At 36.7% G+C, this 24,138-nt stretch overlaps 1 protein-coding gene across 7 annotated transcripts in view; it reads left to right on the top strand.

Moving 5' to 3' along the window:
* The window catches only part of LOC140732123 (poly(rC)-binding protein 3), a 199,773-nt gene that overhangs the window by 9,332 nt on the left and 166,303 nt on the right, over positions 1–24,138 (top strand). For 2 of the 7 annotated variants that reach the window (XM_073054303.1, XM_073054300.1), the window contains exon 1: positions 11,657–12,042. The gene's annotated coding sequence lies outside the window, so the exon portion shown is untranslated. Of the gene's footprint in view, positions 1–6,694; positions 6,818–11,654; positions 12,043–12,093; positions 12,212–24,138 lie in introns of those variants that run through there. The other 5 variants (XM_073054301.1, XM_073054308.1, XM_073054306.1 and 2 more) reach the window with 5 other exon arrangements.

Here is a 24,138-nt window from a genome sequence, read left to right on the forward strand (position 1 = left end):
CAGTAGATATAGGACAATGCAATTCTTCCTGCCATTCCTTCTTAATTTTTTCTGATACATCTGGCTGTACATTCATAATCATATTGTAAATGATAGCTACTAAACCCTTTTGACAAGGGTTGAGAGCTAAAATTCTTTCTGTAATGTCCAATGGACATTCTTTCGAAAAAGACTTTAATTCATTATACAGAAAATTTCTAACTTGCAAATATCTAAAAAAATGGGTTTTAGATAAATTATATTTATTAGATAGCTGTTCAAAGGACATAATGTTATCATCCAAAAACAGATCACGAAATCATGTTATACCTTTTGTTTTCCATAAAAGAAAAGCTTGATCTATAGATGATGGTCGGAAGAAGTAGTTAGATATTATAGGACTTGACAGCATAAACTTATTCAAGCCAAAAAATTTACGAAATTGAAACCAGATTTGTAATGTATACTTGACTATGGGATTAGTTATCTGTTTATTCATTTTGAGTAACGAAAAAGGAAGTGAAGATCCTAAGATTGAGATCAATGAGAAATCTTGCACAGATTTACATTCCAAATTTACCCATTGTGGGCCAGCAACTGTAGTCGATTCTTGTGTCCAAAATATCAAATACCGTATATTAACTGCCCAATAGTAAAATCTTAAGTTTGGTAGAGCCAAGCCGCCCTCCTTCTTAGGCTTCTGTAAATATTTTTTGCCTAGTCTAGGATTTTTGTTCTGCCACAAATACGAAGATATTTTAGAGTCAACCATATCAAAAAAAGATTTAGGAATAAAAATTGGTAATGCTTGAAATAAGTATAAAAATTTAGGTAGTATCATCATCTTAATGGCGTTAACTCTGCCTACCAAAGACAAAGATAGTGGAGACCACCTATTAGCAAGTTGCTTAATTTGATCTATTAAAGGTAGAAAATTAGTTTTAAATAAATCTTTATGTTTTTTAGTAATTTTAATACCTAAATAAGTAAAATAATCTGTAACAATTCTATATGGTACATGATTATAAATGGAAACATGCATATTTAATAGAAATAGTTCACTCTTATTAAAATTCAATTTATAACCAGAAAAATTACTAAATTGAGCAAGCAAAGAAGAAATAGCAGGAATAGATCTTTCAGGGTCAGATATATATAATAACAAGTCATCCGCATATAATGATACCTTATACGTCGTCTCCCCACGGGTAATACCTAAAATATTGGGTGATTCACGAATAGCTATAGCCAAGGGTTCTAAAGCAATGTCAAATAATAAAGGACTTAAAGGACAACCTTGCCTTGTACCCCGAAATAATTGAAAAAAAGGGGATCTTTGATTGTTGGTAAAGACCGAAACTAAAGGTTTATGATATATTAATTTAATCCATGATATAAATTTTGAACTAAAATTAAAATGTTGCAATGTATTAAATAAATATGACCATTCAACTCTATCAAATGCTTTTTTGGCATCTAAAGAGATGACACATTCTGGTATTTTAAATGAAGAGGTATAAATAATATTAATTAATTTTCTAATGTTAAAAGATGAATAGCGATTTTTTATAAATCCAGTCTGATCCTCAGAAATAATCAGAGGCAATATATTTTCTAATCTAATAGCCAAAATTTTACTAAAAATCTTAAAATCCGTATTCAGCAAAGATATAGGCCGATAGGATGCACATTCAGTAAGGTCTTTATCTTTTTTAAGAATTAAAGAAATAGAAGCTTCATAAAAAGATTGTGGTAGTTTGCCTATACTTAATGCATCTTTAAAAATTTTACAAAGCCAAGGAGAAAGTATGGAAGAAAAGGATTTTAAAAATTCTGCAGAAAAACCATCTGGACCCGAAGCTTTACCTGAATTCATTGAAAAAATAGCCTTTTCTATTTCAGACTCCGTAATAGGTGTATCCAAAAATACACTATCCTCAACAGTTACTTTTGGAATATTCAATTTCCTTAAAAATTCATTCATTATAGAAGAGTCCTTAGTACATTCTGATTGATATAAGGAATTATAAAAATCTTGAAAGGCTTTATTTATCTTTTTATGATCAATCGTCAGAGTACCATCTTGCTTACGAATCCTAGTAATCTGTCGCTTATCCGAAGCAATTTTCAATTGGTTAGCTAGTAATTTATCAGACTTATCTCCATATGTATAGAATTGAGCTTTCGATTTAATTAACTGACTTTCAATCGAGGAGGATAATAGTAAACTATGCTCCATTTGAAGTTCCACTCTTTCTTTATAAAGTTCTTTGCTAGGGGTCAATGAATAGATCTTGTCAATTGCCTTAATTTTATCAACTAATGTTAATATTTTAGAATTAGTTCGTTTCCTAACTCCAGCAGAATATGAAATAATCTGTCCACGAATATATGCCTTAAAAGTATCCCACAAAATTCCACTAGAGATCTCTGTTGTAGAATTTGTTGAGAAAAACAAATCAATTTGCTGTTTAATAAAGTTGACAAAGTCAGAGTCCTGCAGTAAAACAGGATTAAACCTCCAACCTTTAGTATTAATATATGAATCCGTCATCTTAATGGATAACTTCAAAGGTGCATGATCAGATATAGTAATAGAGTCATATTTACAATCCATAACATCTGTGAGTAAATGCTGATCAATGAAAAAGTAATCAATTCTTGAGTAATTATGATACACATGGGAAAAGTATGAAAACTCTTTGTCATTAGGGTGTAAAAAAACGCCAAATTTCACAAATAGCTGAATCAATCATAAAAGAATTAATAAGAGAAGCCGATTTATTCGGAAGAGTTTGGGTGGGCTTGGATCTATCCATCAAAGGGTTTAGACAACAATTAAAATCCCCACCCATTATCAATCTATATTGATTCAGATTGGGAAAGGATGTAAATAAGCATTTAAAAAATTCAGGACAATCAGTATTTGATAGATAGATAGATAGATAGATAGATAGATAGATAGATAGATAGATAGATAGATAGATAGATACTTTATTCATCCCCATGGGGAAATTCAACTTTTTTTTTAGCATAAACATTAACTAAAACAACTTTTTGATTAAAAAGTAAACCAGTAATAAGCAAAAATCTACCTTGCGGATCTGAAATTGTTTCATGATGTATAAAAGAAGTTGATGAGTCTATAAAAATAGAAACACCTCTCACTTTGGCTTGCGAATTTGAGTGATACTGTTGGCCCTTCCAAAACCTAAACAACCGCTGACTATCCACCTTCCTTACATGAGTCTCTTGTACAAAAATAACATTAGCATTCATTCTATGGAATACTTTGAATGTTTTTTTCCGTTTGATCGGATGATTTAAACCATTAGTATTCCAAGAAACAAAGTTAATAGTCTTATCCATATTGACAATATATATTACAGTTAACACATAAGTTTGAAAGAAAAGTGAACTCATGAACCCGGAAGAAGGAAGTAAGTTCAAGGGGAAACCAGAAGTCACAGCACTGCAACCATTTTTGTAGTTTCATATAAGCCCATGAAATAAAACTAAGCAAAAAGCAAGCGAAAAAAATAGAAAAAAGAAAAATCCCCCTCCCACCAACCTCAAAACCCCAGGAAAAAAGCCAAAAAGAGGCAAGCAAGCAATCTAATACTAAAATTACCCCCTTGTCTCAAGACGGCAACTCAAACGTAACAAAGTTAAAAAAAATACAAACAACCCACATTATAAAAAAGGGTTGATATAACAAAAGTTAAAATATAAAATTAGTGTTATAAATGTATATAAACAAAAGGGTTAAAAAAAGAATTAAAACAATAAATGAAAGTCTAAAACTTTCAAACACATCAAAACAGTTATGACGCTCCAAACACTAAAGTCTGTCGGGAAGAAGAAACGCCATTTTATTTTTATTTTTTTTCAAATCTTAATATTTAAATGTTAAAAGTATAAAAGAGAGCTCTCTCTCTCTCTTGGAATCAAATGGTCTGCCGCTAATGCCATTATTTTATATAGTGAAGACCTATCGCCATTTGGCACGTTAGATCTGCCCAGGTTTAACAATAGGCGGCACCACCATCCATCTCCAGTCTCCTAGAAGCATTCCTTGCATCCAGGCTTCATTATAAAACTTCTTTAGGGCTGCTTCAGGCAGAAGCTGGAGCATTTGATAATTTACTATTTTCTGTCCTGGGGCTGTAATACTTGCACTATTGACAGCCCTTTTAGCATTCCTAATAACTGTCCTTGGTATCACTCTTCTTCTGAAAATTCAGAAAAGCTTCTTTGTAGCTGGAAAGTAATGACTGATTGTAGGAGGAGTGATCATTTCCCAGTCTTGAGTATTGTAGGGGTCAAGGCTCACTATCAGAATTTGAGTTCTGGTACTAAATGGTGTTTAAGGAGGGCAGACTGGGAATTTTTTTCTGTTGAGTGTGATAAATTGTTTAACTAATTGTCTCTAGACAGTACCATAGAAAAAGTTTATCAGAATATAATGTCGGGTTTGTGTGGGACAGCCAGTCAAACTATTCCTTTGGTGCCTAGGAGAGCTGCTGAGAAATGTGTTCCTTGGTGGACAAAGAGGCCATCAGAGAGTGGAGGCAGGCATTTCATGTTTTGAAATGTTGGGTGATGCAAGAAGCTTTGCTGAATTTTCAGAAGAAGAGAGATAGCAAGGAGAGTTACTAGGAATGCTAAAAGGTGACTTGAAGGGGACTTTGCTCAATCATTTGGGAGGGAAACTGGTATAGTTGGTGGCTGGGGAGCATATGGAATTAGCTGCCCGAGAATGTGGTTGAATCAGATGCAATAGTTTAATCATTTAAGAAGCACTAAGATTTGTACATAAAGGGGTAGCACTTAGAGGAATATGAGCTGATCACAGGAAATTACGTCTAGCTGGGTGGCACATGGTCAGCATTGATTGATTGTGCTAATGGGTCTGTATCTTTGTTGTATTGCTCTATGACTCTTCTCCAAGGGTCATCACCTTGTCATGGTGAAGAGGCTTGCATGTTCCTGCGATCCTGACAATGATGTCGTCTGAAGTTTAGCCATCTAGAACCTAGCTCCTGGTAGGGTCACCCATGTGGGAAGGTCAAATAGAAGGAGGTTCCAGTCAAACAGCTATCTAATCAAGACCTCAACGGTGAAGCAGGCAGAAGATGATGACATAATACGATGGCAGTGAAGGTGGAGATAGACTGCTGCAGTGAAGGGTTCCCAGTCATCTTGCATTTCATGCACCGGACAATGACCCTTATCTGTCAAGGACTGTGTGGTGGTTGCCTCCCCAGATGTTCTCCATTAAGAATGCACCCTAACATACAAGATCAAAGCAGAATATGTGGATCCTGGATGGGCCACTAAAGCCACCTAAAGACCACCAATAGACAACCCCCAAGGAGAACATTATACTCAACTTGAGTGATCACACTATTAGCAATACCCTAAGATTTAAAGAGGGCTGAGCAGAAGTTAAGAATAAAGTGATGTAAAAGGATTTTAAACTGTATTGAAAGTGGTGTATATTCCATGGCATATGTTATCAAAGGGCAGGAAGCTTAACAGCAGAGAATTGAACAAGGATGTAGCAGTGACAGTGATTTTTAAAGAGAGATTGAACTTTTATGCAGATTGGAATAAAAAGACTAGCTCCTGTCAAAGGTGAAGTGAATCTCCTCAGTCCACTCAGAATGGTTTTCTGAATCAATGGTGGAGATATCGATCCTTGGAATAATAATATTAAATGCATGACATAGTGGCCTTTAAAGGAATCAGATTTTGGAATTTATTTCAGTTGTTGTTTTGTGCTGCCAATAAATTTGGTCAATTTCTAAAGGAATGGTTCTAGAACTAATTAGGGAGCTGGGCATATTGCATCTTTCAAAATAATAGAACATGAGTATTCAGCCAAAAAAATAGGGTATGAGTATTATTGACGACTATCATTGAATTTACTGTTTCGAAGGGACTGGTGTGAGCATAACATTTGATTTAGCTGACTTCAATGTGCAAAGGAAAATTGTAATACAACAGTCAAATCAAATGGCAAGTAATCAGTGGGAGGTGTTTTAAAATTTAATACAATAGAGCTAAGTTCATATCTACAGGGGAAAGAGGTGTACTGCCATAGAAAAGATTTGAAAAGAGATTTGAATAGAAAAGAGGTAATAATTTAAAAGTCAATGAAAAAGCATTATAGAAAACAACAAAAGCTAAGAAAACAGTGTTTAATACTATGCAAGAAGTATGTCAACAAACTTTGCAAGAACTTTAAAATAAACATATTACGATTAAAAGCAACAACAATGACAATTCAAGGTAGTGATAAACCAATGAGTGATAAAGGTAAAGAAATTAAGGAATTGCAGAAGATCAGATTCCTGATTTACCCTATACACTATAACAGCATGACTGCTCTTTTGAAAATTAATCTGAGCAAAATAACAGTAATATGGAAGACAATATCATGAAAGCATACTAATTCCTACGATCATGATTGATATTAAATGACTTTAGTGAATGTAAGTTAGAACGTTGCAGATGTTTTCCAAAGTTTAGTTAATTTGGGAGTATTCCTTTAGACAGAAATATTCCCTCACAAATTCAGAAAGCTAAGTAAAAACTATTGAAATATAGATCAATTTGACAAAGATCTTTGGGAAATCTGGTTTATAAATGGAGAATCTATTTTATATTTTCTTAATTTAAACTATGTCACTATATTTTTATATATTTACAGCAAAAAAATTGTAACCCAGCATTTTACAAGCCAAAACTTCAAAGTATGTGATCTTGATGGAGGGTTAAAACCAAAGGGCGTGGCAGGCTGATTGATGAACAACCTGGAACCTGGAACAACCTAGTAAGGCAACAGTGGTCAGGCCGAATCTTACTTAACTAGTATTTTTATTGACTGGAAACTGTCTTATCTAACATGTGCAGACGCAGTTTTTGCTGCATATTGATTTGTATGGATTTGAATTTTCAGGATTGCACAATATTGGGGGTGAGAGGCCAGACAATGTATTAATGCCATTAAAAGTGGTGAAATGAGTGAATATGTGTAAATTAATAAATTATAATTGGTTTAACTCTGTGTTTCTTTTAACAATATTTACACTGTAAGAAAAATGGAAATTAAAATGACATCAGGACCTTTGTTCAAGTTACTGCATTGTATACGTAATTTGATTCCCTTACAGGAAATTAGATCCAGGTCAACAAGGTGGGCAGAAGTAGCCCTTGAACATTGGGTCCATATCCTAGGGTGTTCTTATAGTAACACACACAAAATGCAGGACTGATGAAGGGTCTCAGCCCGAAACATCGACTGTATTCTTTTCCATAGATACTGTCTGGCCTGTTGAGTTCCTCCAGCATTTTATGCGTGTTGCTTGGATTTCCAGTATCTGCAGATTTTTCTTTTTTGTGTTTTTATAGTGTCTGGGCGAGGAAACCTCTTTCTCAATTCTATTACTGTCCTCCATAAGCTGATGAGTCAATACTCTTCTGTTTTGAACAAAACTGAAAAATGCAGTGAAATTAGTAAGGTGGTTGAATTTGTAAGGTTTTTACCATAGGCTTGAGAGATCAGAGTTCACTGTTGAGGGTGGCTCGTTAGTATCTCTTCCTATAGATGTGGTCTGATCTGTTGAGTATTTCCAGCATTTTCTGTTTTGTTTTAGACATCTCCTTGGTGTTATATGGAAACACATTAAATGAAATAGGGATAGGTTCAGAAAAGGTTTAGCACAGGGGTTCCACAGAGTCCTCGGTTAATGGCAGGCATCCTTTGGATAAAAAATGATTGGGAACCCCTGATTTAGCAGATCACAACTGGACATGCTTTGTGGACCATCAGCAGCAGCTGAAATGTTCACTGCCTTAATCCATAACCCCGATTTGTCACATTTCCCATATACAGAACTGCATCCAAGTTTTAAAAAACACACAATCGACAGCTAGGTGATGCCACAGGCAACAGATCAGATCTAAGCTCTGCAATCTGGCTCCATTCAGTCATGAATTCTGTCGGACAATTACACAACCAACCGAAGCAGGAAGTTCCAAAACATACAGTGGCTCAGCATGTCAGTGTTAAGAAAAATATCAGAGCATTAACAATGGTGCTCAACTAAAAGTGCTAAATAGATTATCTGGCTACCTCCTGAGATCTCCATTATCATCAACCAAAAGATATTAAAAAGATAGGTAACTGCACTGAAAGGAGAAAAGGTCCAGGAAAACCTTGGCTAAATTGCTGATTATCTGCTTTGGAAGTAACTAGCCCACTTGTAAACCATACTCATGTAATTACTGAACTATAAAGTAATTAGATTCAGTGAATGGCTAAAACAATAGCAGGGATTAATCAAAAATAAACTGAGTAGTGTTGTTAGGAGAAGGTCTTCTTTGTCAAATTTGATTCCATTTTTTGAAGAGATAACATAATCTATTGATCAACATCATTAAGGCTTTTGACAAAATCACACATGAGAGACTTACCTAACATTTAGACCCATGAGATCAAAATCAAGTTGGCAAATTGTATCCAAAGTTAACTTGGGGTTAGGAAGCAGAGTTTGGTGGAAGGTTGCTTGTGATTGGAAACCAGAAACTAGTACTGTACCGCAGGAATATGGTGCAGGCAACATTTTTGATATCACATACATTAACAATCTGGATATGAGTGTAGGAGGAATGATGAGGGAGTCAGCAAGTTACATGAAAAGTAGTATTTTTTGATAGTAAGGAGAAGCTACAGGAGGCTGTTGGTTGGTAAGAAAGGGCAGAGCAATTTAAGATAGAATATAATCCTGAAAAACTACAAGATAATGCATTTTGAGAACTAATAAAGATCATACACATGTCAGGCCCTCAAATATCAAGGAGCAGAGGTCCTTGACATATGTCTACAAATTGTGGAATTTGTTAGCACAGGAATACAAGATGGTGAAAGGGGCATATGGAATATCAGTTTTCATTATCTGGGCATAAAAATGAGAGCAGGGATGTTATGGTATAACTTTATAAGATAAAGTTATCTGTGTGGATGAGTTTGTGCCCACAAAGACTTACTGTACATTTCCAAACTAAAAGCCGTGGATGAACCAGGAGGTATGTCGTCTGACCAAGGCTAGGTCTGTGGCATTCAAGTCTGGCGACCCATGCCTGTATCAGAAAACCAGTATGATTTGCAGAGGGCTATTTCAAAGTGAAGAGACAATTTTGAACAAGGTTGGAGGTGACATCGGGTGCACAGCAACTCCGGCAGGGTTTGCAAGACATTACTTCCTACAAAGCGAAACCCATTTGCCTAAATAGCAGCAATGCTTCACTACCAGATGAACTCAACACCTTCTATGCACACTTTGAAAGGAGAACACAACTACAGCTGTGAAGATTCCTGCTGCACCTGATGACCCTGTGATCTCTGTCTCAGAGGTCGATGTTAGGCTGTCTTTAAAAAGTGTTAACTCTTGCAAGGTGGAAGGTCCTGATGGAGCACCTGATAAGGCTCTGAAAACCTGTGCCAAATAACTAGCAGGAGTATTCCAGGACATTTTCAACCTCTCTCTGCTACTGGTGGAAGTTCCCACTTGCTTCAAAAAGGCAACAATTACAGAAGAATAATAATCTGGGCTACCTTAATGACTATCGCCTGGTAGCACTCACATCTACAGTGATGAAATGCTTTGAGAGGTTGGACATGACTAGACTGAATTCCTGCCTCAGCAAGGACTTTGACCCATTGCAATCTGCCTATCGTCACAATAGGTCAATGGCAGATGCAATCTCAATGGCTCTTCACATGGCTTTAGACCACCTGGACAACAAAAACACCTATGTCAGAATGTTGTTCATTGACTATAGCTCAGCATTTAATACCATCATTCCCACAATCCTGATTGAGAAGTTGCAGAACCTGCGCCTCTGTACCTCCCTCTACAATAGAATCCTCGACTTCCTAACCGGAAGACCACAATCTGTGTGAATTGGTGATAACATATCCTCCTCTCTGATGATTAACACCGGTGCACCTCAGGGGTGTGTGTTTAGCCCACTGCTCCACCCTCTATATACACATATACAATGACTGTGGGACTAGGTATAGCTCAAATACCATCTATAAATTTGCTGACGATTTAACCATTGTTGGTAGAATCTCAGCTGGTGGTGAGAAGGCATAGTGAGATACAATATGCCAACAAGTGAAATAGTGCCACAGCAACAACCTGGCACTCAATGTCAGTAAGATGGAAGAGCTGATTGTGGACTTCAAGAAGGGTAGATGAAGGAACACATGCCAATCCTCATAGAGGGATCAGAATTGGAGAGAGTGAGCAGTTTCAAGATCCTGGGTGTCAAGATCTCTGAGAATCTGACCTGGTCCTGGCATATCAATGTAGTCATAAAGAAGGCAAGACAGCAGCTATACTTCATTAGGAGTTTGAAGAGATTTGGCATGTCAACAAATACACTCAAAAACTTCTATAGATGTACCATGAAGAGCATTCTGACAGGCTACATCACTGTTTGGCAAGGGAGAGCTACTGCACAGGACCAAAAGAAGCTGCAAAGTCGGAAATTTAGTCAGCTCCATCTTAGGTACTAGCCAACAAAGTACCCTTTAGGGAGTATCTTTAGGGATAAAGATATCAAAGTATCTTTAGGGAGCATGTCTCAGAAAGCAGCATCCATTATTAAGGACGCCCAGCACCCAGGACATACCCTTTTCTCACTGTTACCATTAGATAGGAAGTACAGAAGCCTGAAGGCACACACTCAGCTATTCAGGAACAGCTTCTTCCCCTCTGCCATCTGATTCCTAATTGATTTGTCAAAAACTGTAAGCTTTAGTATGAGGAAAGAGACTTGGAGACGATCTGAGTGAGATTTTTTTTTAACCCAGAAAGATTTTAGAATCTGTAATGATTCTAAATGGGCTTTGGAAACACTAGACCCAGGTTGCTACTCTCCCTCTCACACACCGGGACTCCTGTCCATGAGCTCCCATTAAAACACCAAGGTTCTGGTTTTCTTGCTCTCTTCGAAATCACTGTGGCCTTGTTCCTTGCACTTTTTTGAAATGTGCTTGGTTGTTCCCCGCACTGCCTTAAAACTTACTGAATTCATTATATCTGTATATTTCCATACTGTAACATCTTAAAATTAATTTAAGTATCAATTGATAACAATATAGAAAATTTGTAAGACGAGCACGACTGAACTAAAACATACCAAATCAACGAAGTTTTTGTTGAGCCCCGACTGAGTCTTTAAATACACCAAGTATCAAAAACAGTTAAAAAAATTTCCAGGTAATTGCAGTTTTACGGTTTTACTATATTTGAACGCTATATCCTAATTTTAATAGCAAAATGGACAGATCTTTCGGGCTCTCATGTACCCGTGAAGCACCATCATTAAGGACAATAAACTCTTGAACACTACTTTTGCGCACATAAAAATCTATAAATGACGATATTTGTATATACACTGTACTTTACAGATTTTTAGGTTTGTACTGTGCAGCCGCCGCAGAACAGGGGATATGAAGCCTGATTCAAATGGAAGAATTGGACGGTGAGAGCGTTCATTGTGGCGTTCCTGTGCCTCGGATGTTACAGCCGGCGTTGGTGCAGTACCATTCCCCGCTGTGTCTCTCAGCGACTGACGTCGCGCGACGGCCGGGAGGGAGGCTCGTGCCACCGCCACCGCCCTCGGCGCCGGGCGGCTGGTTGGTGCGCGGCGCTGTCCCTCCGCCAATGACAGCGCGCTCCGCCGGCGAGGGTGACCCAGCTCGAGCTCGGGGCCGGCGGCGGGGAGTCCGGCGCGCGGCTACCGAGTGGGTAGCGGGGGCAGGTCATCTTGTGCCGATGCCGGAGAGAGCAAAGACAACGGATCAGCAGAGCGGGAGGAACATCTACGCTGTTATTTGGGCAATTAGTGACACTTGTACCTTTGTTTAGATCATCGACTCCCCCAGCCCTTCGCTTCCCTGTCTTGTATCTGGTTCTCATATCTCCGCACCCTCCTCAGCCCCTCCACATTTACATCCCCCCCCCCACACCCTCCCGTGTCCAGGTGAGTTTGTCTTTTCATCACTTCCTTTTCTTTTGTGGAAGCCATGTAGAGTTGCATGTCTTTTTGTTTCAGAGGGCTGTGTTCCCCTCTTGAAGTGAGCAGCCGCTCTTCCTCAGTATCATCCAAATGTGCCGCCTCATTGTGAGAGAGTGAGCCGCGACAGTGCATGGTAATGCGTGGGTTTGCGGAAGGGCATGTGAGCGTTTGCAGCAAATTGTTATCTGTTTATGTAACTTTCGTGGTATCGTCAGATCAGCCGCACGAAAAAGGAGTCGCGGGCGCGGACCATTGATGCAAATTCTAATAAAAGTGGCTTTGAAATGTCGCATTAATAAACCAACATATTTCAGTCACTTAAATGTTCATCGTTTCGTCACCATTAGTAGCTGAATTTAATCACGAATCATGCGAAATTTTAACGGTTTACTCGGCTTAAAACAAAATGAATAAAACCGATTTAGGTTGGAAATTAATTTATTTTCTGTGTGGTTGTGGGCGTTTATTAAGAATCTGTTATTAGCAAAAGGGCACAACTGGACGCATAGAATCAGCAGATTGACATCATAAAAATATTTTTAAATTGTTGCCGGATTCGCTTCTGTAATTGTCTTTAAATACATGGATACCAGGATAAATTTAACGAGTGCGGTAAATTATCACAAATCAATGAAAACTAATCCGATTATCAGTTTAATTTTCGTTATTAAATAGCTACGCTTGAAATGGAGCAGGTCGAAGACTTGTGTAATCCCATTTTGTGTTTTTATGTGAGTATTACGTGTGTTTATATTGCACATCTTGACGGCCTTGTGTGCTTCCTATAGTCATCGGTACGTGTAATTAAAATGTTATTAAATGATTAGATCCTTACAAAATAAATTGTATATGTTCTTGCCCCCTTTCGTGCACGATAATGTGCGAACGATTTTAAATAATCTTTAATTTTCTGAAAATTACTTTTAACTACCTATAAACTGACTCGAGGCAACCAGTTTATAGGGTTAGCTTATTTTTGCTGGATAGTACTTTGTGTATAATAAATAACCCTTAGTACTTTACAATTCTTGCTCGCATTTAACTCCTTGCTTTCGCCGCGACTTTAATGATTGATGTGGCTACTTTCAGATGTGATCGGGAAGAGAGTGACGGTTTGCCAGAGCTGACATTTAGTTGTGTGGTGACTGAACAGGGATAAACTGGCGCTGCCATCTGTTGACAGGATAGGTGCTAATTAGGAAGAATGCCTGTAGTGTTCAAATTGCACTGGTTACGTGTGTATAAATAGAAAACAGGTGATAAAAACTGTCATTTAAAAATGGTAATAATTGGAGGTCGCGTTTTTAAATACACATTCATATGTTTAGCAAAAATGGCTTTCAGATTGTAAAAGGAGTAGATTGGATAAATGTTTTGAAAGTAAAACTGTACCTAATAGGAACTTGCATTAAAGTAATGGCCTTTGTCTTTGATTAACATTGACGTAACGCAGGTTAACATAAAGTACTGTACCAACTTTTATTTATAGCTAACATCTTTTAACATCATCAAACAAAAATTAATAAATTATGTATTCCAATTCCCACAATTAGTCTTGGTGCACATCATGGATGGTTTAAAACAGTATGTATATTAAGAGAATAAACAAAATTTATATGCCATTTATATATGAGAATATATATTTTAAATAGAGCATAGATACAGGCCTTGCTCCTGCTTGTACCTATCAAAGTGCTTCAAACTGATGCTATTGTATCTGCCTCAACCTCCTTCCACACGCACTGTATGGGGGGGGGGGGTTGTACTGTGTTTTAAATTGAGTGTAGTGTTTACATAAAAGTACATTTAACTGTTACTGGTTCTCAATCACATAAAGATGTGTAATTACTATTTTGTTACCATTTTTTAAAATTTTGGTATCTTGCATATAGAAATAGGAATTTAGTTTTATTTGCCAGATGCAAATAAAACTTTATTTGCCACTAATACTATGTTAGTGTGGACTTGTTTGGATATGATCTTAAGTTTTTGTTGTGTGATCCATGTCCATTAACAATTGTTAGTAAACCAGCTTGACCTCCCCAAGGCCTTCTCGTTCATGCTTCATGTATCTTTTTCCCTACTTGTTTCCTACGTTTAGTATTCTGAGTTGCTGCAATATCAATCTACTGCATAATGACATAACATTTCAGGGTATGAAATATTGACCTTGCCACCCTCTGCAGGCATGGTGAATGCAGACATTCTGTAAACGAAGGCAGATTTCCAGATGCATCTACCAACAGAACTATAAACACAGTACATTCATATTTTAAAAGCTATACCAATTATAATGGGAAGAATGTTATCAGCAGAACAAAAATATGGTCCAGCTGTTGTTATAGTCCAGCATACTGAAGAATAAATTGTCAAACATTTCTGCAGGCATAATTTCTATACAATGCAATTTTGACAAGTTACTCAGCTGTATTCCTGCAAAGAGATTATCTGAGTTCGCTGGATGTGGTAAAGAAAGACTTTGCATTGTTTGAATACTAATAGATTCATATGACTTGAACATTCTCTTTAGTTCCTGTGAAATTTGAAGAAAGAAACGCAAAACTATCAATTAACAGAAAAAAATGCATTTTTTTCCTGTATCTTAATTTAAGCAACATTTGTTCATAATGGAGTACGTGATGAAATGTCCGTTTTGTTAGAAGACTTTGCAGCTGCTTTTGAGTGACTGGATGGTTTACATTGTTAAATTCCCTGTCTCCCATAATGTTAGTTTGTTGAGGCAGTGTACAGTGCACAACAAAAGCTAGCTCCCCAGAGCCATGGACATAACACAGCAGATGGTAAAGACATTCAGCAGTTCTCTAATTGTGAAATTTGCTGTTGATTAACACAACATGAGAAATTTATGTTAGAAATGAATATTACTCATTGTGCTAAACAAAATAGCATATTTTAATCAAACTAATAAGATGTTTTATATTTTAAGTGAAAAATATTGTTCAACTGATTGAATGGCACAAACACTATTATGAATCAGGTTTAATATCACTGGTAATGCTCTGTGGCAGTAAACATTGCAATACTTAATGAAACTAAATTACAGTAAGTATATATATTAAAGTTAAACGAGTAGTTGGAAAAGAGGAAAAAATAGTGAGATAGTTTTCAGGGGTTCGATGTCCATTCAGAAATCTGATGGCAGAGGGGAAGACCCTATTTCAGCTTTCAGGCTCCTGTACCTCCTTCCTGATGGTAGCAATGAGAAGAGGGTATGTCCTATCTGATGGATGCTCTGAGTATTAACTCTGTAGCTCATCGTTTTGACAACATGAGTGAAGACATTGAGTATCAACCATGCACAGAGCTTCAAAAAACAGAATTTGGGATACAGCTAGTTGAGTCAACTGTGCGGGACAATGAGGGATTGCTAATGGCATATGTACTGTTTGTCAAAAATGGAGAAGTTTTTGATGAGATTTTTTTTGTAAAAATATAAAATCAAATATCAATGGAGAATCAGTCTACGATGAGCTCAAAGTGTATATTGAGGATAAAAGTATTTCGATTAGGAACATGGTGTTTTGTGTATCAGATGGAGCACCATATATGACAGGTCACCATGCTGGTTTAGTAGCATTTAAGAAAAAAGAAATTCCAAGTCTGTTTGCAATCCATTGTGTAATTCATTGTCAACATCTTCAGCCAAAAACCTTAGCAAGTGAATATCTGCTATCAACAAAATTAAAGCTCTTCCATTAACTAGCGGAATATTTTGTCAGTTATGCCAAGATAACGATGAAGAGTTTGAACACTTGCTTCTTCACGCTGAAGTGCATTGGCTGGTAAAAAACTATAATGTTTCTTTGATCTTTTTGACACTGGTTGAATTTTTACTCAAAGTCAACAAGAGCTTGGAAAACAAAATTGAATATCAATGTGGAGATGTATCATACCTAGCCGATCTGTATGACAAATGAACATTCTAAATATGAAACTGCAGGATGAGAACTTCAATTTAATCCAGGCAAAAAGTGAAGTGTCCCCTTTAATTAGAAAATTGGAAATATATAAGCAAAACCTTGGGAGAAGAATGATCTTACAATTTCCCTGCATGGAAAGTATGGCACTCTCTTTAACAGATGGTGATTTGCAAGAGTACGGCTTACACCTGCAGTCACTGAAGAAGGATTTTCAGAATCAATTCAAGGATTTGAATGATTTGGAAATTCTGGACTGGATAATTAACCTATTTATTTGTAAGGTGGGAGAACAGAAAGAGAACTTGCAAGAAGAAATTGTTGGAATTCAGAATGATGAAGAAGCAAAAATGCTTTTCAGAAATTTTGGCTTTTGTGGTCTGTGACTACGCAGTCATACGAAGTTTCTTGATCAATGGAGAAGAGCCAAACTGTTCTTGATTGCATTTCTATCCTCCTGCCTTGTTGAAAGAAGCTTCAGTGAAGTAAACCACATATTCACAAACAACAGAAACTGCTTGGACATTGTTTTGCATGGAGACTTAAGGCTTTTGCTGTCATAACTTGAACCAAATATTTCAATTCTTGCTAAAAATGATCAAGCTCAAGGATCACAATGATATTGAAGCTGCTGTACAGCACAGGTACTGCGTAAGCTAGATTTAAAGACAAATAAAAAAACTTGAAGCAGACTCATTTTTCTCATGTTAGCAAATGGTAGGCATGTTTTTACACTATGGGGGTGCTGGAAAATATATTATGCCTAAGAGGGGCACTGGCAAGTGTGAAAGTGCTTTGGGGGATGTTGGGCTATAAAAGGTTGGGAAACAGAGCTAACTGCTACAAAATTAACGTACGCATCACTTTTTTGTTTTATTGAGAATGAAATTGTGCTGTGAATTTGCAGCAGTAATGAGTGGTACCATAAAGAAATGAGATGCAAATAGAAAGTTTATACATTGCTTATTGAGCGTTCATGTGTTAAGCTGTTTCTGGAGACAGTCTTATTATATAAGTAAACTAGGGCGTGACTCCAGCAACAAGTATATTAGCTTAAGAGGATTTATTCCTTGTTCCATGCAGGTGCTTGGTGAATATAGATAGAGCTGACACTGATTGACACCACTAAATCTGAGATTTGATATTGCTGTGGACTAGTGGAGGTTAGCAATGCAATGTTAAAGATTCCGGCAGGTAAAGCTTTTTCACTGAGAAAACTGAGAGTCTTAAAAATAGTGGTTATGATTTATGAATATAGAATAACTTTTTGTCTTTGATTGGAGTATCAAAATGCCAAGCTCTTTTCCTAATTGTGCTGGGTGAATGAAATTTATACAGTGAATTGTAGATTAATCGGATAGTTATTTTCTGTGTTCATTCATGAGAATTCTTTCATTGATGCTAAAGGGTATAGATTGTAATATTGTCCAATTTTCAAAATATATTTTGTAATGCAAAGCTGCATGGTTGGAATAAGGACAATTGGAACTGATTGGTGAAACATCAGTGATTACCTTGGAGGCATTAATAGACACAAGGAATACAGCATTGTGTTTTAAATGCAGTCAGAATATCTATGCACTTAAAAACAAAATTAAAATTGATCAAATATCAATAGTAATCCAGAAGAAGGTGTAAACGTGGATTTAGAAGGAACAAGCCCTTCATTTTTGAGGTGGTGGTAACTCAGTTGGACTGTGAAATGCCTTGTGATGTACGACACCTGAACTTGTGAAAGACATTTGATAAGGCTCTTCTTAAAAAGGCTGATTGTTAAAATAATTATTGTAGCTTTAGCTTTAGGAATGTTGCTAAAGATAAATAATGTAAGTAGTCATAGAGAGGAGTCACATTGGGCTGAGTGGAAGATATGGAAAGTGGTGATGTTGGGTCCAGCATCTTTTATAATTTGCTGAAATATTAATTCATAACTAAAATATAAAATCTTCAAATTTATGGATGCCATAAAAGCAGGAAAAGTGAAATGGTTCATAAATTAGAGTAGATTAAATATTTGCATATTTGAAGAACAATGCCAGATGAAGTTTTTAACGCAAATTATAAATCTCTATACCATTAGGAAAACAGCATGTTATAGTTGTACTTTTAATGATATTGAAATTGCTGATAATGGAATTAAATGAGTCACATGGTTGGAAAGCTAATACTTGCGCCCAGTCAAAAGCAGTCACTGAAGCCAGTAAAATTTTTTCGTAATAACTGAGGTCATGGCAAATTACGATAAAGATATGTTGTGGCAAGAATGCACCCTAAATGTTGTGTCCACTTATGCCTAACAAGTCATAATGAAGACATTCAAGTGCTGGAGCCAGTGTAAAACAAAGCTGCTAATGTTAGGATCTGTAGACTGAAGAAACTTTGACTTTTCCATCTGTGAAGGAGGCACAGAAGAATTATTAGTTAAAGGAATGGAAAAGCTAAATCAAGAAAATTATTTTAAATTGTCTAGTACAATTGATTGAATGTTCCTTTGCCAGGTTTATTGCAAATACATCAACAGTTTGCAAGTAAAACATTAATGTTTGATAGGAATAAATTCTTCATATTGAGTAAAACCATGAAGCTGCCTCATGGAGGAAAATGTTGACAGTTTCTTGCATGTGTTATTACTCAGTAAAATCCATCAAAATGTCATGCAGCACAAAAAATTGCATTATTAGAAATTTTAAACATTATGTTGATGGAATTCATCAGCTGGCCTTGATTTCTTTCTATCTATCTATTGACGTGCAGTGTGGAATAGGTTTTTACGACCCTTTGAGCCACGCCACCCAATAATCCCCTAATTTAATCATAGCCTAATCACGGGCTAATATACAATGACCAATTAACCTACCAATCAGTAGGTCTTTGAATTGTGGGAGGAAACTGGAGGAAACTTTCGCGGTCATGGGGAGAATGTACGGGATTTGAACCCTGGGTCACCTGCACTGTAGAGCATTGTGCTAACCACCACACAGCCATGCCATCCCATTGTCATGTGCTGTTTGTCTGACAGACTGTCTGATAATTTGCAGAGAGTTTGGAGGGATGAGGGTTCAAGGCATTTTCTGAAGTAGGGTTGAGTGTCATGCATGCACATTTGGAAGTTATTTCAAACTGCCCCTCGGCAGCATGTTGAGAAAAAGGGAGCATGGAGTGCCTTGTTGGGCTCCAGCAATAGATTTTTGGGGATGCATAAGCCAATGGTATGTGGAAAAGGAATACTGTAGAAAATTTTCCAGTTGTGTTGCATTGATAATAACCCTGAGTTAAGTCAGGTTCCAAGTTAACTCCTGAGTAGAGGGGCATTGGAAGTATTTTCCATTGTCATGGTTAAACAGGTTTATTTTAGTAATTTTATGCTGCACCAGTGGCCTTATTGTAGAGACCCAATTACTACATGCAAAAAAAAAGTAGAATTATGAGATTTCACAGCTTTATGGAAAGGAGAATATGATCGTGCGGATAAAATCTTGGTGAACTTTGTGAATGTGTGGAAATCAATTGAATGTAGTGAAATTAATGAGGTTAAGTTGCTCTATTTCATTTTTTGCCTCTGAGTAAATCAGCATTGGAAATTGATAAAGCCAATAAATTAAGAATTGGTTTATTGTTACATGTGCTGCGATACAGTGATAAGCTTGTCTTTAATATCGTTCATACAGACCAGATCATAACACAAGAACAAGGCAAAACAACAATACAGAATAAAGTGTAGCAGCTAGAGGAAGTGCAGTGCAGGTAAACAAGATGCAAGGCCATAACAAGATAGATCATGAGGTCAAGAGCCTATTTTATCATATCAGATAAATATTTAATAGTTGTGTGACAGCTGTCCTTAAGCCTGGTGCTATGTTCAAGTGCTTTCTATGTGCCTTCAGGTCTGCCTGAAGTAGGAGTAGAGAATATCCTGGGTATGTCGGGTTTCGATGATGCTGCTTTACTGAGGTAACAAAAAGAATAGATGGAGTCCATAGGGAGGAGGCTGGTTTCCGTGATGTTCTGAGCTGTGTCAACAACTCTGCAGCTTCATGTGGTCATGTGCAGAGCAGTTGCCATAACAAGTCATTATTCATCCAGATAGGATGCTTTCTGTGCTGCATTGATTAAAAATTGCTAAGAGCCGATGGAGACATGCCAGATTTTTTAGTCTCTCAAGGAAGTGGAGCTTTCTTGGTTGTCAAGTCTAGGTGGCTAGACTAGGACAGACCATTGATGATGTTCATACCAAGAACTTGAACCTCCTGAATTGTCTCAAACTCAGCACCGCTGATCTAGAAAGGAGCATGATAAACTGGAAAAAGATTCTTTAGAACAGGGTGATCTTGAAACTGTTAAAACATCAGAAAAGGAAATAGTAGCATTGCAAACAAGAATATAGGAATAAGTGGGAAAAGAGAAGAAAGCATATTTTTGGCTATTGGGCTGTCACCCCTCCATTTCTTTCTGTACAACTATTGATCTCTATCCCATTGCTACAGATAGGCAGTTAGCTTTCAGGTCAGAATATGGTAAGGAGCCATTGATAACCCTCAGCCGCTTTCCAGGTGCCTAAGCATGCACTATTGGCAACCCTACACTTATGGCCATTTGTGTTATGGAAATTTGCTCTTAAGTATTCACAGTTCACCACTCAAAAACCCAAAGTATCGATAGAATTTGCTCTGACGGAACTTAAATGGAGTGCAATATTTACTTGATGAACAGAAAGTTTGAAAGAAATAACAAATATTGTTTTGCATTTCAACTTTCATATCTGGATACACGTGCAGAGGATATGGTGGGTCTTTTATCTTGCTGTCAAGCAGCTTTTCTTCCTCCCACCTTTCCTTGCCTAAGTTTGCTAGCTTATTTTAGGTTAAGATGTTGAAATAGGACCAGCTAGTTTAACTGCAGCTGTAAACCTAAATTCATAATTTTTCGAGAGTTAACACTAAACTATCTTATCTGTTTTTGATATCCATTTAAAAGTGAATGTCTCCATTCAAACTGAAGGCTGCAAAAGTGATTGTATCTGCAGTCACCTGTGTCTTAAGGTGCAGTTATGGCCATTCAAGTGATTAAGAGATTTGCTTTGGAAATTGATAAGCATTCCTTTAATGCTCCGCCCCCACCCCCGCCCCAACCAACAGCTGCAGTTCTTGCCATTACTGTTGACAGCAACATCCCATGTCTCCACTTATAATGTGGGATTCAAAAGGAAATACTTTCACAGCACAGAAAGTTGTGATGTGCCAGTTTTCTAAGGATGCAACCCCTTTCTAAGGTGAGGATCACCTGGCACCAAGCAATAATTTTGGAGATTATGTATCTAATTTTCTACTGTTACTTTTTTTTTAATCAGTACAGTAACCTAACCTTAAAGTACACCAGAGGGTTTCCATAGAAGGGAACTGGAGTAAGAAGGCAGAAATACTTATAAAAACAGCATGTACCCTAAATGCAGTACAACAGCACCAAGCTGCCTCTTGGAACATCTTCAAAATTGGCAACCTGAAGGGTAAAAGCAGCAGATGTGTGAACTATCTGTAACCTCCTTTCCATGTCACATACAGTTTTGACTTTGGAATACATTATCATTCCTTTATTGTTGCTAGGTGCAATGTTATTAGATACAAAGGGGCCGGATGGTAATCTGGTGGTTAATGTTAAGCTATTACAGACCCAGTGACCTTAGTTCAATTCTGCTGCTGTTTGTAAGGAGTTGCTGCATTTTTCATGACCGCGTGGGTTTCCTCTGGCTGTTCTGGTTTCCTCCCATATTTCAAAGACCTACGGATTAGTAGGTTAGTTGGTCACATGCATATAATTGGGCTCATTGCACCAGAAGGGCCTGTTATTGTGCTGTATCTCTATCTCCTGAACACAAGGTCAGGAATGTATAAAGTCACACACTATCATCTTCTGAAGCACAGTTGGGGATTATCAAATACTTGTCATATGAGTCACCTTTGCATTCAGTAAATTAAGTGTATTTCACATTGTGTACAAACTGAAATAATTTTGTGTATTTTATAGTATAAGATTTAAAATGTACTACATAGATCTCAAGATAATAATGCTAATTATTTCTTGGGCTATCCAGAAATATATTAATAACTAATGGTGACTAGCAGTATTTATTGTTGATTTAAGCTGTCACTAAAATTGATTCAAACTGTTATCCATCATTTTAGGTTGTATAAAAATTGTTCCAGAACTGAAAAGAAAAACAGCCAGTCATCACAAATAGCACAATTTTGAATTTGAAAGGTGGTGTATCCTTTATTTTTAACCATTGTCTGTGAAATAATGGATATATAATTTGTTTGCTAGTGACTGCTTTCTGACATACAAGCAAATAAGATTGACAGAGGTAAAGCTCAGACTGGTCATTATGTTCTATAGCCTATTATCTTGGAGTTAAGAAATCGAGTAAATTATTGGATGAAAAATAGTCCAAGAATCAGCATTAAAATTTATTTCATCTCCCTGGCATCAGCACAGATTAAGATATTTAAAATCTGAAAACTTACAATACTCAACAATATTGCATTTACTGCAAATGATATTTAACTTTTTGATAGGAGTGGTTCTTTAGCCTAGCTCAAATTTTTATTGGATTGCTGTGTTTCTAAATGATGCCGAGTAATTATATTTCATGAAGTTTTGTGTCCTTTGCATAATGTTTGGTCTTCTTGGAATATGTAGTGAGAGTATTTGCTGTTGCACTGGAGGAATTCTCAAAGTGTGTACTGTGGTTCATGCACAATGCACAAATCCAGCAGATGCTGTCAGTGATTCATTGTGCCTCCACAGAAATATTTTTGCAACTGCCTCTGGCACAATCTGCAGAAAACAGTGAACTGCCAAGACTTGAAGGTATAAATACATTTTCTCATGGCTTTTAAAACCATGTATTATTCTCACTTAAAAGCCTCTTTGGATCAAAGCTTTACTCTTCAGATATTTTCATCTTTCTGTATTATAAAAACATCTGATTCATTAAAAAATCAGCTTTAACTTAATCATATGTATGTTGCAGTCTTTATTTTGCACTATTCAGAAGATAATTTAAGGTTTGCAATTTTTTTTCCCCGCTTTGCTTTCTGAATACCTTCCAATCTGATTGGTTTCTTTGCCTGCTTGATGACATATTAAATTGCAGGAAATTAGATACCCCCAGGAGTTCACATGCAACAGCAAGAGGGAAAAATGAAAGCCAAATAATAAATATTGCTAGATTTTTGTGGACAGCTTTCTTGAGGCCATTAGGGAGAAGTATACTTCTGTGTGGAAAAACTGAGGAGGAACCACTGTGCAGAATTTATCGTAGTGCTTATTATTGATTGCATATGTTCGAATGCCATTAGTGAAAAGCAAACCTCTGTTTGTTGTACCATTTGTGTGGAAGCTTCTACATTCGTCCTATTTCCATGCATTAAAATTGATTTTATGTGAATTTCAAGTTCAAATGATCAAATAAAGACACATCAGCCTTTAGGGTTTCAAAACTGTCAAGTTTTTGGAATTTTTCTTACAGCAATATAAAATTGGAAAGAAAAAGAAATACTGGAATACTAGAATTCCCTTTTTGGGGTACAATCCTGAAATACATAATTTTTAAAGTTGCAGTTACATACTTGAGTTATGGAACTGCTCACCATTCCTGTTGATGACGCTGGAATATTTCTATTGTTTTGAACTTTAATTGCTAGCAGCTTTCCTTGTAGGAAAATATACCATGAAGCTCAATATACTTAATGATAAAGTACAGTACTTAGTTTTTCTATTCAGCATCAAACTAAGGTCATACTGTATCAAACTACATTAAGACACAGCCAGAAACAAGTGCTTTTTGTTATTTATACAAAATGAGCCTGTGTCAAGACTGATATGTGCTCAAATGATGAGTTAGTACTGTATACTTCTGTGGCAGGTGATCTTATCTTTTTTGCAGTAGTTATAAATAGGTATTTGAGCAGTTTTGCTGAAGGACATAAGTTCAATTCACAAGTCTTTTACAGCAGAAACAGAAGCTTTGACATCAGCATAACAAATGCATTGATAGTATGTCATTATAAAGGGACTTTATGTTAAAAAGAACTGGCCTGAGAGTGGAATTCCAGGATCATTTGAA

The sequence above is a fragment of the Hemitrygon akajei genome, chromosome 8 (assembly GCF_048418815.1).
Source record: "Hemitrygon akajei chromosome 8, sHemAka1.3, whole genome shotgun sequence".
Classification (NCBI taxonomy): Eukaryota; Metazoa; Chordata; class Chondrichthyes; order Myliobatiformes; family Dasyatidae; genus Hemitrygon; species Hemitrygon akajei.